The 16,894-nt window shown below is 38.5% G+C and overlaps 1 protein-coding gene across 8 annotated transcripts in view; it reads left to right on the top strand.

The window, feature by feature from the left end:
- Positions 1–403: 403 nt before the first annotated feature.
- RNF111 (ring finger protein 111) overlaps positions 404–16,894 on the top strand; it is a 103,762-nt gene continuing 87,271 nt past the window's right edge. For 2 of the 8 annotated variants that reach the window (XM_014530876.1, XM_014530879.1), the window contains exon 1: positions 423–787. The gene's annotated coding sequence lies outside the window, so the exon portion shown is untranslated. Of the gene's footprint in view, positions 788–1,216; positions 1,381–16,894 lie in introns of those variants that run through there. The other 6 variants (XM_005883279.2, XM_014530874.1, XM_014530877.1 and 3 more) reach the window with 5 other exon arrangements.

Genomic DNA, 16,894 nt, shown 5'->3' with positions numbered 1-16,894 from the left:
GGGTATCATTTGTTCTGAAAGACACTAAACCCTATTTTTTATTTTATTTTTTAAAATATTATTTTATTGTTTAAACCCTTTTTTTAATTGTGCCGTAAATATGGCTAATAATCCCGTGGTCAGTTGTAATTTTTAGTTAAGAAAAATTAGCTAAGATGTAGTCAGTATTTTGCTTAAATATTGCACAAGCACCAAGGAAAATGAAATACTGTAAGGAGCTTCCCGACACCGTTCGGCTTTAGGGACAGACTGGTAAAGCGAGTACAAAGGGGAGGGCCGGGGAGGCAGGGGCGGGACAGTGAGAACCGAGGCTCTGAGCAGGCGCAGAAACACACAGATGTTACTAGAGGCGTGAAGGCTACAGCGATCTCACTTTCCGAACTGTCGTAAAGCCGCGGAGTGTCGTGCTCGTTGGGTAGAAGAGGGATTGGTAAGGCGGCGGCGGCAGCAGCGGCAGCAGCAGAACAGCAGCAGTGGCGGCGACGGTGGCGAGGTGCTAGGTCCGTGCAGCATCGGAACGCCCACAGTTTGTGGGAAGGAGTTCCTGCGGGACCAAGTTAGGCATTCTGAGCCCGAACCGGCTGAGCTGGGCCGAACCAGGCGCTGCCGCTCGTACAGTTTTGGTGGCGGTGACAGACGCCGCTCCTGACTGGAGGGGCCTATCAGGCCGAGATCTGAATCGCAGATCGCCGGCTCTCGACATAGCCTCGTCCACCCTGGTACCTCCTGTCTTCCTTCCTGGGCCGGCGACTCCAGGACCCTGGGAAGAGGGCGGCTAATGACTAAGGTGAGGGGGCCAGGGGGGAGGGGATCGCCGGGAGGCCGCGCGTGCGCGCAACGGGGGAGGGGCCGTCCTGGAGGGGAGAAAGAGGAAGGGCTGCGGCCGCGGAAGGCTGGGGTCGGCGACCGGCCGGCGGTGGCTGGCTGCGTCGTGACTTAGGGTCTGGGTCCCCGTAGATGGGTGTTGGAGCGCCGCGTTCGTCCGCAGACACACCCACACCCCGCACAGTAAGGAAGTGTGGGTGAGGGGGTTTCTTTTCCGACTCCCCCTGGAGTCTCAGGATGGGGGCTGAGGACCCAGGCGTGGGGGTGCGATTTGACAATGGAGTGATGAAGGGAACCCGCACCCGGGGTGTCTGTCTGTCGGAGGGCGCCGAGCCGGCCTGGCGGTTGGGGAGTTGCATTCTTCTGTGATCAAGGAAACGACGTCCGCGGAACCGCAGAAATACAGACGCGCCCGATTTTGTACAGAGTTGGCTCGGTCATTAAGAAAGAAGCTTGATATTTTTGTTGTCCTCAGATAATTTGTCAGTGGCAGTGCCGTCGTGGAAGTAGCTGTTCTCTGCTGCAGAAACAGAGGGTTTTCACAATCGTCCTTAAGTAGGTTACAGTAAATCTTTACGGATACTTTTTAACGCAGGTCTTAAGTTTTAACGTTAAACAAACAAACAAACAAACGAGCCAGTGTAGGGTGTTCATTTAATGTGTTCATGTCCGTAGTGTGGAGTGACTTCATTGTATTTTATGCTTTCCTGTTTCTTCATTTATATGCGGTATGAATTTAGGACCCTGAAGGGGTAAGATGCCAGCTGATATAGACTTTATAGTTGCTATCCTTTATGAACCTGTCCATCCAAACTTTATTCCATTTGGTATTTTATGTTTAATTTTCTTGTGTTAGGGACCTCTGGAACCAAAAAGAACAGACTGGGGGAAATAGTTTCATTTCCTTTCTCATTTTTGTTTGTCATTGCTTTCCAATAATAGAAGGTAATGTCATTATTATATAGAAGTCCTATAATAATGGTTTTACTTAGCTTTATTAGGGTGAAGATCTACATTTTGATAGTTTGTTACTGTATTTTTTTTAGAAAAAATTTTCATGTAATTATAAACCATGTTGTTTTTCATACTAAACAGTAGTCGTTGGTTGTTTTTTGTTGGACAAAACAGGATGAGAAAGAAGCCCTTTTACTCTAAAAATAATCTTAAATTGTCTTTTTTTTTAAAGCCTTGAATTATTTTACATTAGTCTGTCTCTTGTCATTTAACCTTGGACAAATGACATCTCTACTGCTTGCTTGTTTGTTGCCTAAGATTTAATAGTTTTTAAAGAACTAGTGAGGATATTTGTGAATTGGTCTGATAAGTATTGTATGAAAAACTAGTAGAGTCTCTCCCTGTTCATCAGGGCTGCTGTATCTTATGTATGTGGATTCTTCCATCACTTTTTTCCTTTTGTTTGGTGTCTTTTGGTCACTTTCATGTTAGCTCTTTCACTAGAGCTGGTTTTTAAAGAAAGATACAGCCAAAATTCCATTTTGGTGGAAAATACATTATAGTGGAGCTTACATCTTGACAGATTTCACTTCAGTACTTTATTTCCACGGGTAATTGAAAAATACCTATACAGGTGTTTAAAATAAGAGAACAGCAATTTACATGTCCTAAAGCAAGGAACAGTCAATAAATATTCCTAAATAGTTATTTTTACTTTAAAATGTGGAGTAAAAAACTCATTGAATTAAACCAGTTGGATTTTTTTAGATGTTTCTTTTATTATTTCGCCAAAGAAGGGTTTCTGTAACATGCTTCACTTAGAGAATAATTATATGTGCCCGTGACATTTCCCCCCCATGAGCTAGGACTTCAATAGGGGGGAAAATGACAGTACTAAAAATGATAGTAGTAATTAAAGTATGTTATAACACAACATTAACATTCTATGCGGGAACATTATCTTATGAAAGAATGCTGGGCTAGAGATAGGAGATCTGGATTTAAGATCTAGCTTTGCTTGCTATTCATTAGATCTGTGACTATTGATAACCACCCTGGACTTCAGATCTCTCACTGTTAAAGGACAAGTGTGGGATAGATAACTCTTGTTTTGTCTAGGTCCCAAATTTAATGGTTGGTATTTTTACTTCGGTATTTTTGTTATTCATTGTTATATTCATTATGATCCAGTCTCCAGAAAGAATGCTATACTGAGACTCTGAGTTCATTCATGATACATACTGGTACTGTATATTAGGAAAAAACCAGTGATGAAGCCATGTTTGTTTTTCTAGGTAATGCTTCTGTCACATTGTAGCTATTTTTCATGATTTAACAGCTCTCATGTGATACTAAAAAATGAAACTTTGTTTTAAATCCTGGTAATGCTTTTGAAATCATCCTGAATAATTTTTCTTTCAGGAAACTGATCACAGTTCAGTAAAAGTCCAGTAAAATGGCATACACCTCTGTTCTTTTCTGTATGCCACAGATTCTTGGTAACAGCTGGCCCAGGTTTCTACAAATACTTGATTTAAATCATTACATGAGGAGTGAGCGACAAATGTTTAAAAACAAATACTACTGAGCTTACATTTTAAGTAGAGGTACTGCCTTATTATTTAGTCATTTGGTAAGTATTTATTGAATGCCTCATGTTTTTGGCATTGTTTTTGGTCTTCAGTGAAGAAGGCACTCTGCCCTCATGGGGTGGACAATCTACGGGGAAAACATCTAGTAAACAGAATAGTTTTAGGTAGTGGTGAGTGCCGTGAAAAAAATAGGACCATGTAATGGAGAATGAATGAAAGTGGAGCTCTACTATGGGTTGAGTGGTTAGAGAGGGCCTCTTTTTAGAGGTAATATTTGATTTGCGATCAATGACTGGAAAGAATCAGCCATAGTGACAATCTGGAGGAAGAGTACTGTAGAGAAAGGGAACAGCAAATGCATTAGATTGGGTTTGATTCTGGAGAATCTACAAGTGAAAACTGGTTTGTCTGTTAGGCTTTTTCATAATTGCTGAAAGACAATTTAGAAAGGTTGGAAATATTTTATGTGTAGCAACCAAATGTAACGTGTTGACCTTGTTTAAATCCTGACTCAAATCAGTAAAACTATTTTTAAAACACTTGGGAAGAATCCTGAATGGGGATGAGTATTAGATGATATCAAGGAATTGTTAATTTTGTTAGGGATGATAATGGCATTATGTTTATGTAAGAATATGCCCATATTTTTTAAAGATGGAAACTGAAGAATGAGGAGGACAAATAAGATGTCTGGCATTTGTTTAAAAATATTTTCAAGCTCAACTGGCGTTGCTCAATGGTTGAGCTTAGATCTGTGAACCAGGAGGTCATGGTTCCGTTCCTGGTCAGGGCACATGCCCGGGTTATGGGCTTGATCCCCAGTAGGGGGCATGCAGGAGGCAGCCGATCAATGATTCTCTCTCATCATTGATGTTTCTATCTCTCTTCCTCTCTGAAATCAATAAAAATATATTTTATTTTATTTTTTTAAGTATATTTTATTGATTTTTTACAGAAGAAGGGAGAGAGATAGAGAGTTAGAAACATCGATGAGAGAGAAACATCGATCAGCTGCCTCCCGCACATCTCCCACTGGGGATGTGCCCGCAACCCAGGTACATGCCCTTGACTGGAATCGAACCTGGGACCCTTGAGTCCGCAGGCCTATGCTCTATCCTCTGAGCCAAACCGGCTTCGGCAATAAAAATATATTTTAAAAAATACTTCCAAGCAGAAAAGAGGTACGGGGGAAGAGAAGAGCTAAATGAAGCAAGTGTGGTGTAATCTTGACAATTGTTGGATTGGAGTGTGATAGGTATGTGGGTATTAATAATATCCTCTGCTTTTGTGAGTTTTGAAAATGTCCATGTTTAGAAATGTATTTAAAATAATTTATACCAGCATTTATTCAACAAATATGACTGCTGTATTTCAGGCACTGTGTCAGTGCTTGAGTTAAAACAAAGAGCCAGGACCTTTAGGCCTGCCTCTGAGGAGCTTCTGGTTTGCTGGAGGAAGGAAGAGTTCCTCAGTGTGTACTGTGTTAACATGAAATCATAGATTTTTGTGGAGATATACAGGATCAGCATCTTAGTGTTTATGTGGTTCCTTGAAAAGTCTTTTTCTTTTTCTAGAGAATTAAAGATTTAAGAAATTCTATATGGAGCTAGCTATATGCCAGTCTAAGTCACTGTTGTAGTCATTTCCCTTATTTGTATTTACTATATAGGACATCAGAATAAATTACTTCCTTTCACCATCTCTTCATATCCCAATTTGCCTTTATTAAAATTTTTTATTTTGAAATAATTTCAAAGTACAGAAAAATATAAAATAGTCCTGAAAACTCTTAAATAGCCTATACTTAGATTTACCAATTTTTAACACTTGTCACATTTGCTTTCTAATTCTCTTTTCTGCCCATTTATCTCTAAACTAGTGGCCCAGTGCATGAAATTTGTGTACCTGGGGCGGGGGGGAATCCCTCAGCCCGGCCTGCACCCTCTTGCAGTATGAGAGCCCTCAGGGGATGTCCAACTAACAGGTTAGGCCTATTTCCCCACAGGGAGTGGGCCTAAGCTATCAGTCAGACATCCTTAGCACTGTCGTGGAAGCGGGAGCTGTGCTCGCCAGCTGTGAACCTGGTTTCTGGCGCACTGACCACCAGGGGGCAACTCCTGCATTGAGCGTCTGTCCCCTGGTGGTCAGTGCATGTCATAGTGACTGGTAGTTCCACCGTTTGGTCGATTTGCATATTAGCCTTGTATTATATAGGAATATTCACGGTATATTGCATTCTCTTGCATTATCACAGTACAGTTACTTAATTTAGGAAATTTAACATTGATAATATAAAACCTTCATCTAATCCATAGACCCTATTCCAGTTTTGTCAATTTGTCCCAAAAATAGCATTTGTTTCTTTATAGCATTTTCCCCATAGGATCCAGTCTGGATTGCAAATTGCATTTAGTTGTAGTAACTTAGTTGCCTTTAATCTGAAATAGTGCTTTAGCTTTTTTCTTTCATTACATTAACATTTTTGAAGAATATAGGCTATATATTTTATAGAATATTCTTCAATTTGGATTTGTCTGATGTTTCCTCATAATTAGATTCAGTTTAAACATCCTCAGGGGTTTTGTATCCTTCTCAGGTATGATACAGAAGCACATGTCATTGGTGTGCTGATGTTAATTTTTATTTACCTGGTGGTGATATCTCGTTTCTTTCCTTTTTCTTTTTTTTTTAAAATATATTTTATTGATTTTTTACAGAGAGGAAGGGAGAGAGATAGAGAGCTAGAAACATCAATGAGAGAGAAACATCGATCAGCTGCCTCCTGCACACCTCCCACTGGGGATGTGCCCGCAACCCAGGCACATGCCCTTGACTGGAATCGAACCCGGGCCCCCCCCCAGTCCGCAGGCCGACACTCTATCCACTGAGCCAAACCGGTTTCGGCGATATCTCGTTTCTTTATAGTATAGTTATATTTTTTCTTCTTGCACCCAATAAACAATCTGTGGGAATAACTTTGAGATAGTACAGATATCCTGCTTCTAATTAGACCTTCTATATCCTCACAAATTTGCCTCCTGGATTTAGCATATATTGATGATTATTGCCTGTACTTCTCTTTACTTTGATGGTTGCAAATGGTTATTTTTCTAATCCCTCCATCTTCTCTACTTTATCAGTAGTCATGCTGTTATAGGAAGAAGCATCCTTTTATCTATTATCAATATGGACATCTGGGTTACAGTCCATTACTGCCTTTATTTTTTTATGCTCAACTTGTCCCAGATTTGTCCAGTGGGAACCTCTTCATCCTGGCTCCTGTGTCTTTTTGACATAATCTCTTAATTTTTCTTTAGTATTTCCTTTCTTTATGGCAGATTAGGATGTTTGAAACTTATCTTGATCTCAATCCTGGAATCAGCCATTTTCCAAGGAGCCCGGGTGCCATTTTGTGGGGAATCCAACTTGCTTTTGAGTTACCTATTTATTCATAGTAATAATCTATTCTTTCCTGGATTAGGACATCCTCTGAGAAAAAATTAAAATCAAATTTTGATAGTGGGTTTATATTTCTATAAAGATTTTGTTCATGGCCCTAACCGGTTTGGCTCAGTGGATAGAGTGTCGGCCTGTGGACTGAAAGGTCCCAGGTTCGATTCCAGTCAAGGGCATGTACCTTGGTTGCGGGCACATCCCCAGTAGGAGGTGTGCAGGAGGCAGCTGATCGATGTTTCTCTCTCATCGATGTTTCTAACTCTCTATCCCTCTCCCTTCCTCTCTGTAAAAAATCAATAAAATATATTTAGAAAAAGAAAGATTTTGTTCATGAAGTAGTAATTACATAAGAATTAACAGTTTATTATATTTACCCCCCCAAAAACACCCCAACTTTTTAAAAAACTTTTTAATTGAATCTATTGGGTGACTTTGGTTAATAAACTTACATAGGTTTCAGGTATACAATTCCATAATACATCATCTGTATATTGTATTGTGTGTTCATCACCCCAAGTCAAGTCTCTTTCAGAAAGCAACTATTTTATTATTCTTTTCAAATAAGTGATTGATTTGATCTTAATTGTGATAAAATAAAATGGAAGGAATAAAATAAAAGGTTATCTTTACTTTGTGTATGTGTGTGTGGAGGGTGTGGATAGGGGAGGGTTTAAACACTTAACTTAAGCCCTAACCGGTTTGGCTCAGTGGATGGAGCGTCGGCCTGCGGACTCAAGGGTCCCAGGTTCGATTCCGGTCAAGGGCATGTACCTTGGTTGCGGGCACATACCCAGTGGGGGGGGGTGTGGTAGGCAGTTGATCGATGTCTCTCTCTCTCATCGATGTTTCCAACTCTCTATTCCTCTCCCTTCCTCTCTGTAAAAAATCAATAAAATATATAAAAAAACCAAACAAAAAAAACACTTAACTTAAAAAAAGGACTTAAGATTTATATACTTAAAACTGTTTTTAAGTTATAAGACCTTCTGGTCTGAAGGCAATTGTTGCTTTTTAAATGAAAATGTTTATTGTAATCCTATGTAATAAAAGGCTAATATGCAAAATGTCCCCGCAACTGTGAGTTTGACCAGGGGGCAGGGCCGGCTGGCCAACTGCCTGCGGCCCCTTCCCCCAGCCAGCCCCTCCCCCAGTCAACCCCACCACCCTGATCTGGGGGCGGGCCAGCTGGCCAACCTCCTGTGGCCCCTTTCTGTGGCTGGCCCCGCCCCTGATCGGCCCTCATACCCTGATTGGGGGTGGGGCCAGCCCGCCAACCGCCTGTGGCCCCTCCCCCCTGCCGGCCTGGCCTGATTGGCCCCAATCGGGGCAGGCCGGCCGGACCCCACCCGTGCACGACTTCGTGCTCTGGGCCTCTAGTATAGAATAATCCTTCCTATGTAATAAAAGGCTAATATGCTAAGTTTCCGGTCCTCCAGTTGTCCGTTCAACCAATCAAAGCATAATATGCTAATGATACGCTAAGCCCGCTCAACCGTTTGCTATGATGTGCACTGACCACCAGGGGGCAGACAGTTGACCGGTCAACCAGTCGGTATGACGTGCACTGATCTCCAAGGGGCAGATGCTCAATGCAGGAGTTACCCTCTGATGGTCAGGGAGCGCTGCTCAGCCAGAAGCCGGGCTCATGGCTGGCGAGTGCAGTGGCGGTGGCGGGAGTCTCTCCCGCCTCTGTAGCAGTGCTAAGGACCCCTCGTGGGATGTCTGACTGCCAGCTTAGGCCCACGGGCCTAAACCAGCATCCCCCCAGGGGTCCCAGAATGCGAGAGGGCGCAAGGCCCGCTGAGGGACCCCTCTCCCCCCAGTGCACTAATGTCATGCACTGAGCCTCTAGTATTTCAATATTAGTGAAGTCTCACAAGCACATTATTTCATGCAGTTACTTTTACATTTTGTCATATTTCACAGACATTCTCTCCTCTATGCATTCTTGGTTTATTTTTCTTTTAAACCTAACATATGTGTTTTTCCAGATAATATTTTGAATGATTTTTATTTTTGAAACAGTTAATCTGCACATGGTTTAAAAAGTTGATTCCAAAAGGCTTCTACTGAAAAACAGCAGTCCTCCTTCATTATCCCCTAGTCAGCTCTTAAAATTTTTTCTGGTATTTACTTCCATATTTCTGAGTAGTATGTTTATATGTCTACGTAGCCACTTTTGATGTTTTTATTTTTTAAGAATTATTTAGTTTTTTTAAAGATAAAAGTAATACATGCAAATATTACCAAATTCAGAACGTATAAAGGGGTACAAGGAAAAATAAGTAGTCTTGCCATTCCTGTCTTCCTACTATCCAGTCCTTTTTCTTGGAGATATATCTTCTTTTACTATTTTATATGTACAGCAGTTTTCAATCTGTGGTCTCGATTCTTAAGACCACATATTAAACACATAAAAAGGGGATAGTATGAATAACTTTAGGTCAATACAGTTGGATGAAATGGACAAATTATTTCCTCTGTTCCTCTCCTCTTGCTTCTTTTAGTTGATTTCAGGGTAGGACATATATTTGGGTCCTGGATTCTTAAGGGGGTCTTCAAATGTTTCAGAAGGTCTGCTAGGTTGAAACTAATTAATAATACAGTAATACTAAGTTCTTTGCTACTTAACTATGTTGACATTTGCATTGATGGTGCAAATACAGTGGTGGGTAAAACTGCTGGTCTGCAGTGCATATCAGGACAGTGGCAAAACTAATAATCATTATATTCTTCACCGCCACACATTTACAGGAGGAAGAAAAGGTTTCATTTAAAAATGACCTTTATGAAGTAGTAAAACTTGTTAATTTTATTAATCTTGACACTTTAATACATGTCTTTTTAATATTTCATGTGACAAAAATAGGAAGAATGTTATAAGGTGCTATGGCTGCATATGATGCTTGTCTTGAAGAAAAATACTTGTGTGATTGACTTGTGAGATGGGCTAACAAACTAGTTGCTTTTTCATGAAACACTATTTTTACTTGAAAGAATGATAACTATAGCTATTTAAACGGGTATTTGTACATATTTTCTCAAAAACAAATGAAGTGAGCCTGTCACTTCAGGGAAAACAACTGACAGTTTATTGCCAAGCTAAATTCAGTCTTTCAAGCAAAAATTAGAATTTTGGAAAACATATCTGCCACTATGAGCTTGGCAGCTTCTTAGCACCTTTCTGATGATAATGATGGTGATATTAACAAATGAGACTTTTCTTTTTTTGCTATTGTATAATGAAATGTGTTGGTGTTTGGAAAGATGTGTATAACTTGGTGGGCCCACTTTTTTCAAATGACCAATGCATGATATTACAAAATTATGCTGTGGGTGAAAGGAAGATCTACTTAAGTAAATAGTTTTTAATGAAATGGTATGAAAAGTTTCATTGATATGGTTTCCGATTCCACATTTACAAAATTACACTTTGTTAAGATTTGACATAGTGTAAAAAAAGAGTAATATCCACACTTATCTGAAAAGGTTATTAAAAATATTCCTTCCTTTGTTTTCAACTACATATTCATGTGGAGCTGGGTTTTCTTATTAGATTGAATACAGAAGCAGATATAAGAACCCAGTTTTCTTTTAGTAAGCCAGACAATAAAGAGTAAAAGTTTATAGCAGAGCCATGTTCTCAATTTTTTGGGAAAATATATTCTTAAGTGTTACTTATATTAACATGTTTGGTTTACTGTTGCTGTTTTTAAATAATAAATTTTTAAACATTTATCAACTTTTTTTTTCTAATATTGTACCCATAGCTATAACCCATATAATAAAAACTGTTTAGGTTTCTCAATCTCAATTAATTTTAAAAAGTATAAAGAGGTTCACAAGTCAAAAAGCTTGAGACTGCATTATGTATTGACTGCTTATGGAAAAGGAGTTCACCCTTTCTTCCAGTATAGTTATATCTCAATTTTAGAATATTTTAAGTAGTAATTCAGCATATATTTATTGAATGCCAGCTATTTGTTCTAAGTTCTGGGACCACATAGTAGTGATTAAAACAAAGACTTGGCTCTAGTGAGAAAACAAGTAAATTTTACAAATGGTGATTATGAACTAAGCTGGAAAAAGAAGTTACGGGATGTGATAGCTTTTTAATTGTATGTAAGGTGGTCAAGAATGGTCTCATGAGCATTTGAGCACAGACCTAAAGGAAGTGAGTGAGTGAGAGAGCCTTGTGGCTATCTGGGAGACTGAATAGTAATAGCATATTTGACCTGCTCAAGGAATAGCCAAGAAGCAGCTGGAGTGGAGTGGATGAGTAGTCAGTTTAGTGGAGATTATAAGGAAATTTGAGATAAGGGGATGTTTATAATTTACCATGTTTAAACAAGATATGAAGTTTTGCTTTTGATAAATATAACAGTTTTACCAGGAACAAGTTATGTTATTGATATGGAACTGGGCTTTCTTCCTAATTTTTAATGGTAAAATCATATTTAAGTATGTACATTTTTATATATGTGGGGAATAGGTTCACTTTATAAATTCTAAGTTTTATTAAGAAAATCATGTGATACAACATTTTTAGTACAGAACATCTACAGAATGTGATTTATAATCATGGATTTAATTGTATTTTCTATGAAGTCACATTTCTTTAAAGAACTACATATAGTACTGGATAAAACTTGCCATTTTATTTTCATTACCATTGTCCTGCCCGTCATTCCTCTAATATGCCTTTCTTCTTTTTTTTCTTTTAATTCTTTATTGTTGAAAGTTTTACATATGTCTCCTTTTTCTGCCATTGACCTCTCCCCGCCCGCTCCCGCCCCACCCCCAGCATATACCCTCAACCCCCCTATTGTCTGTGTCCATTGGTCATGCTGATATGCCTTTATTCTTTTTTTTTTTTTTTTTTTTTTTTTGTCTTTATTCTTAATCTCACTTTTAAGCACTAACTTAAAACTTCTGTGAGGTTTCTTCTCCATAATGAATAGTTCTTCTGTTTTCTCATAGTATTTGGTTTTTTTCTTATCTTGTTGTAGTTATTACATTTTATTAGAACTTGAGCATTTTCCCACTGTGGAGGTTCAGTTCTGAAAATTTCCATGGTAAATAGAAGAAACTGTGGTTGAAAAATGTAAAATTTTATTTAAACATAAGATCATGGGAACTGAAGTCGTGAGTGAACAGGTGAACAGTCTTTTCATTTAGTTTTTAAAAAAGAGATCTCTAAACCAACAGTTTATATGGGAATTTAGATATAGATGTTTGTGCCAGACCTTAGGCAAGTCACTAAACTTCTATAAACCTCAGTTCTCTGGAGATAATAGTTTTTGGTGAGGATGAAATAAATGTAAACATGGCACATAGGTCCTTCCTTACAGGCCTTACCTGATCTGGCCCTTGACCACCTTTTCTTCCACTCTCCTTTTTCTGTTCTTTGCACATGTTAGGCCTATTCCTGTTACACAATCTTTCCTTACTGTTTCCTTTGCCAGGAATTCTCTTCCTCTTAGAACTGTGTGGCTTGGCTGACTGGTGACTGGTTCTTTCTCATGATTCAGGACTTCTGTTTCTTAGCAAGGAACCTGTTGATGGTCAGCCTTTATCATTTGCTTTATTTCCTTGATAGCACATATTTCTCATTAAAATTATAACTTCATTGTTTGTTTGTGTATGCCTTATTTGTCCTCATTTGCATGTAATTTCCATGAGAGCAAGAACTTTCTGTATCCTGTTCATGGCTGATCCCAGTGCCTACAACAGTGTCCAGCTCAGTAGTTCTCAACCTTCTGGCCCTTTAAATACAGTTCCTCATGTTGTGACCCAACCATAAAATTATTTTCGTTGCTACTTCATAACTGTAATGTTGCTACGGTTATGAATCGTAATGTAAATATCTGATATGCAGGATGGTCTTAGGCGACCCCTGTGAAAGGGTCGTTCGCCTGCCAAAGGGGTCGCGACCCACAGGTTGAGAACCGCTGGTCCAGCTTATCATAGGCTCACAATAAATATTTATTGAATGAAAACAATAAGTAAGTAATAAATGTTAGCTAATATATTATCAGTGATATTGTATTTTCTGAAATATTAATAAGCTGTCCTGGCTGGTGTGGCTTGGTTGGAGCGTTGTCCTGTACATCTTTTGGTTTGCAGGTTTGATTTTGGTCAGGGCACATACCTAGGTTGCAGGTTCAATTCCGGGTCAGGATGCACGTGGAAGGCAACTGATAGGTGTATTTCTCTCACTTTGATGTTTCTTTCTCTCATTTTTCCTCTCTCCCTTCGTCCCTTTTGAAAATAAATAACTATAAATAACTAAAAATTAAATATTAATAAGCTACTATAAAATTAATTTCTGCTACCTGGGTGACATTTCCAGATTCTGGTCTGATTCCAGATCCATGGGATAGAGAAAGTTTGGATAACCTAACTTGGCTTTATTCTGTTTGCCATAACTGAGTTGATCTTTCTGAAACCTTCTTCTTAGACTCTTGGACTTACCTATTTTATTGTAGTGTGAATGAATGTTTTTCTTCATAGATAGCAGTTCTGGGTAGCAGTTCTAAGGCCTGGACTTAATTTTCACTAGTCTTACTTGGTCTTGAACAAGCTTCAGTTTAAAATATTTTTTCTTTTTCTCTCATCATCTTTACTAACCCTGAGTTGCCTCTTTTTTTCTGATTACCTGGAAAAACTCACAATTTATGTATACTAAAACCAAAATTCTGAACATTGCCCAAAAAGTATTTAAGTAAATGTATGTATTCTGGACTTGAATGTATCACATTATTATGGTTGGGATTACAGTCGTTTTCTAGACCAGTGTTCTCAACCTTCCTAATGCCGCGACCCTTTAATACAGTTCCTCATGTTGTGGTGACCCCCAACCATAAAATTATTTTTGTTGCTACTTCATAACTGTAATTTTGCTACTGTTATGAACCGTAATGTAAATATCTAATGATATGCAGGATGTATTTTCATTGTTACAAATTGAAGATAATTAAAGCATAGTGATTAATCACAAAAACAATATGTAATTATATATGTGTTTTCCGATGGTCTTAGGCGTCCCCTGTGAAAGGGTCGTTGGACCCCCAAAGGGGTTGCGACCCACAGGTTGAGAACCGCTGTTCTAGACTGACATTTTTGGGGACAGTGTAGCATACTACCTCTCTTAATTATCACCTTTAGCAGTGACTGGTAGCCAAAAAACCCCACAAAAAACCACCACACAAAAAAAGGTTTGAATAAAGTGATGATATTAGCATACAGGATAATAAATCCTTGACTTCCCCAAACCAGTATACTAGAATTGTTTAATAGCTTTGCTGTTTTTGTTTCTTGCCACAAAGATTTTAACTGTGCTGTCTGAATACACAGATCTACAGAAGATAAAAATATTATCATTTAGTCAGAATAATCTTGGAAGTCTCTAAAGTTGCCCATAAAATATAAAATATAGACATACTATCTCTCATACTGTTTTTCCTTTAGTATTGGAAGAAATCACATTTTATTGTTAAACACCAGGTGAAGTAGTAGTCTATGTTTATGGTCCATGTTGTGGGAAAAATAAATGGCTCTAACCATTAGAATTTGACAGCACAGCAAGATGCTCATATCATGAGAGGCACATGGGAAGTGAGACCAACTATACAGAACAGTAAAATTTTATCATTTTGTGTTCATTCTGGGCATATAATCATTGAGCAGAATAGCAAGTATATCTGCCTGTTTAACTTCTTTTCTTCTTGTCTTCATGTAGTTAAATTCACAGTGTGGGTGTGCTCTCTATCCAGAAGCATTTTCTTTAATTCAGTTTTCAGTATGCCTTTGCCTTTAATCGTTAAAATGTCAGTCACTCTTCCTGGTTTTTCTCTTATGACTCTTATTCTCATTCTTTAGAACAAACTCTTTAGTGAATGCTCTTAGGTTACATATTTTGACCTAAATCACATAGGCTGAGCAAAAACAACTTTTATCTAAAACTTGTTGGACTTCATTCAAGGAGAAATTGTTTCCTTGGGCTCTTTGGCTCACCATATTAGATCCTACATTCTCAGGGCAGCTGCCAGCTTTCCAAACTAGTTTTATGTTTCATTTTTATTTATTTTGTCACCTCAACCTTTGCTTTGGGTCTTTAGCAATTCAGGGTCAAGAGATTCGCTCAAATAAGATAGACTAGCTTGAGGTGCATGTACCTAGAGAATTGAAGGCCTGTTTTAAAAAAATAAATTCAAAGGAGAGCCAGTGGGCTTTTTCTTGCCAGGATGATTTCTAAAAGCTAGTTGACACTTCAATTTTTAAAATAATAATAAAAGCCAGAATGTACATACATTTTTTTGCTTAAAATATTTAACAACCCTTTGAGGTACTAAAGATTTTTCAGATGAGGACATTTAGGTACATAATAGTTAGTAACTTGCTAAAGACTCACAGCAGTGATGGGGTCAAAGCGATTTACATTAGTAGGTTTTGAGTCACCTGAGAAAGGAAGTTCAAAATTCAGGGGCTTAACCAGTATTTCTTCACTGCCTTTAAGAAAAACAGTAAGGTGTAGTTTTTTTGTTGTTTTTTAAAAATATATTTTTATTGATTTCAGGAAGGAAGAGAGAGAGAGAGAGAGAGAGAGAGAGAGAGAGAGATAGAAACATCAATGATGAGAGAGAATCATTGATCAGCTGCCTCTTGCATGCCCTCTCCCACCCCCTACTGGGGATTGAGCCTGCAACCCAGGCGTGTGCCCTCACCCTCACTGGGAATTGAACCGTGACCTGGTTCATAGGTCAGTGCTCAACCACTGAGTGACACGGGTTTATCTCCAGTAGGCATGGCCTTTGTCAAAAGAGAGGAAAGGATGGTGATGTTTTATTTGGATGGCGTCGTTAGGAGGGGGAGCATAATTTCTCTGTGCTTTTTCTGTGTATTCCAGATTTTCTATAGTGAACATACCTTAAAAAGCAATTTAATTGAGGTCTAATTTATATACAATTGAAGCCACACATTTTACTGTACAGTTAAATGAGTTTGGGCAAAAGTATATATCCATGTAGCCAATACCCCAATCAGGACATAAAAATTCCACACCCTAGAAAGTTCTTTCTTTCTCCTTTGCTACAAGTTGCCCCATCTCCTGCCCCAGGCCAGCACTGATCTGATTTTTAACATTATGGCTTAGTTTTGTTTGTTCTAGAACATCATATAAATAGAATTATATAGCATCATTCTTTTGTGTACAGCTTCTTCTGGTCTGTAAATGTTTTCCCTCTAGCATTTTAATTTTTATTTAATATTAAAGTATAGTTGGCATACAATAGTATATTAGTTTCAGGTGTACAACATAATGATTCTAAATCTATATATCTTATGATGTGATCTCTCTAGCATTTTACTGTGAAAAAAATCTCAAACATAAAAGTTAAAGGAATTGCACAGTGAACACCCATCCCCCTATCACCTAGATTCTGCAATTAACAATTTGCTATTTTTGCTTGATCACATATCTCTTAATATATTTGTTCCATTAACCATCCATCAGACAAGCTTATTGGTGTTTTTATTTGCATTTATGTATGTATGTATGTATTTATTTATTTTTAATTTTTTATTGTTTAAAGTATTACATATATCTCCTTTTCTCCCATTGACTTCTCCCTGGCCACTGCCACCCCCCAGCACATGCCCTCATCCCCCTAGTGACTGTGTGTTGGTTATGCTTATATGCACGCATACAAGTCCTTTGGTTGATCTCTTACCCTCCCCCCACCCTTCCCTGCCTTCCTACTGAAGTTTGACAGTCTGTTTGATGCTTCTCTGTCTCTATATCTATTTTTGTTAATCAGTTTATGTTGTTCATTATATTCCACAAATGAGTGAGATCATGTAATATTTATTTTTCTCGGACTGGCTTATTTTGCTTAGCATAATGGTCTCCAGGTCCATCCATGCTGTTGTGAATGGTAAGAGTTCTTTCTTTTTTACAGCAGCATAGTATTCCATTGTGTAGATGTACCACAGTTTTCTAATCCACTCATCTGCTGATGGGCACTTAGGCTGTTTCCAAATCTTAGCTATGGTGAATTGTGCTGCTA

This window comes from Myotis brandtii, unplaced genomic scaffold, assembly GCF_000412655.1.
Source record: "Myotis brandtii unplaced genomic scaffold, ASM41265v1 scaffold781, whole genome shotgun sequence".
In the NCBI taxonomy this organism is placed as follows: domain Eukaryota; kingdom Metazoa; phylum Chordata; class Mammalia; order Chiroptera; family Vespertilionidae; genus Myotis; species Myotis brandtii.
This window is presented reverse-complemented; position numbering and strand designations above follow the sequence as displayed.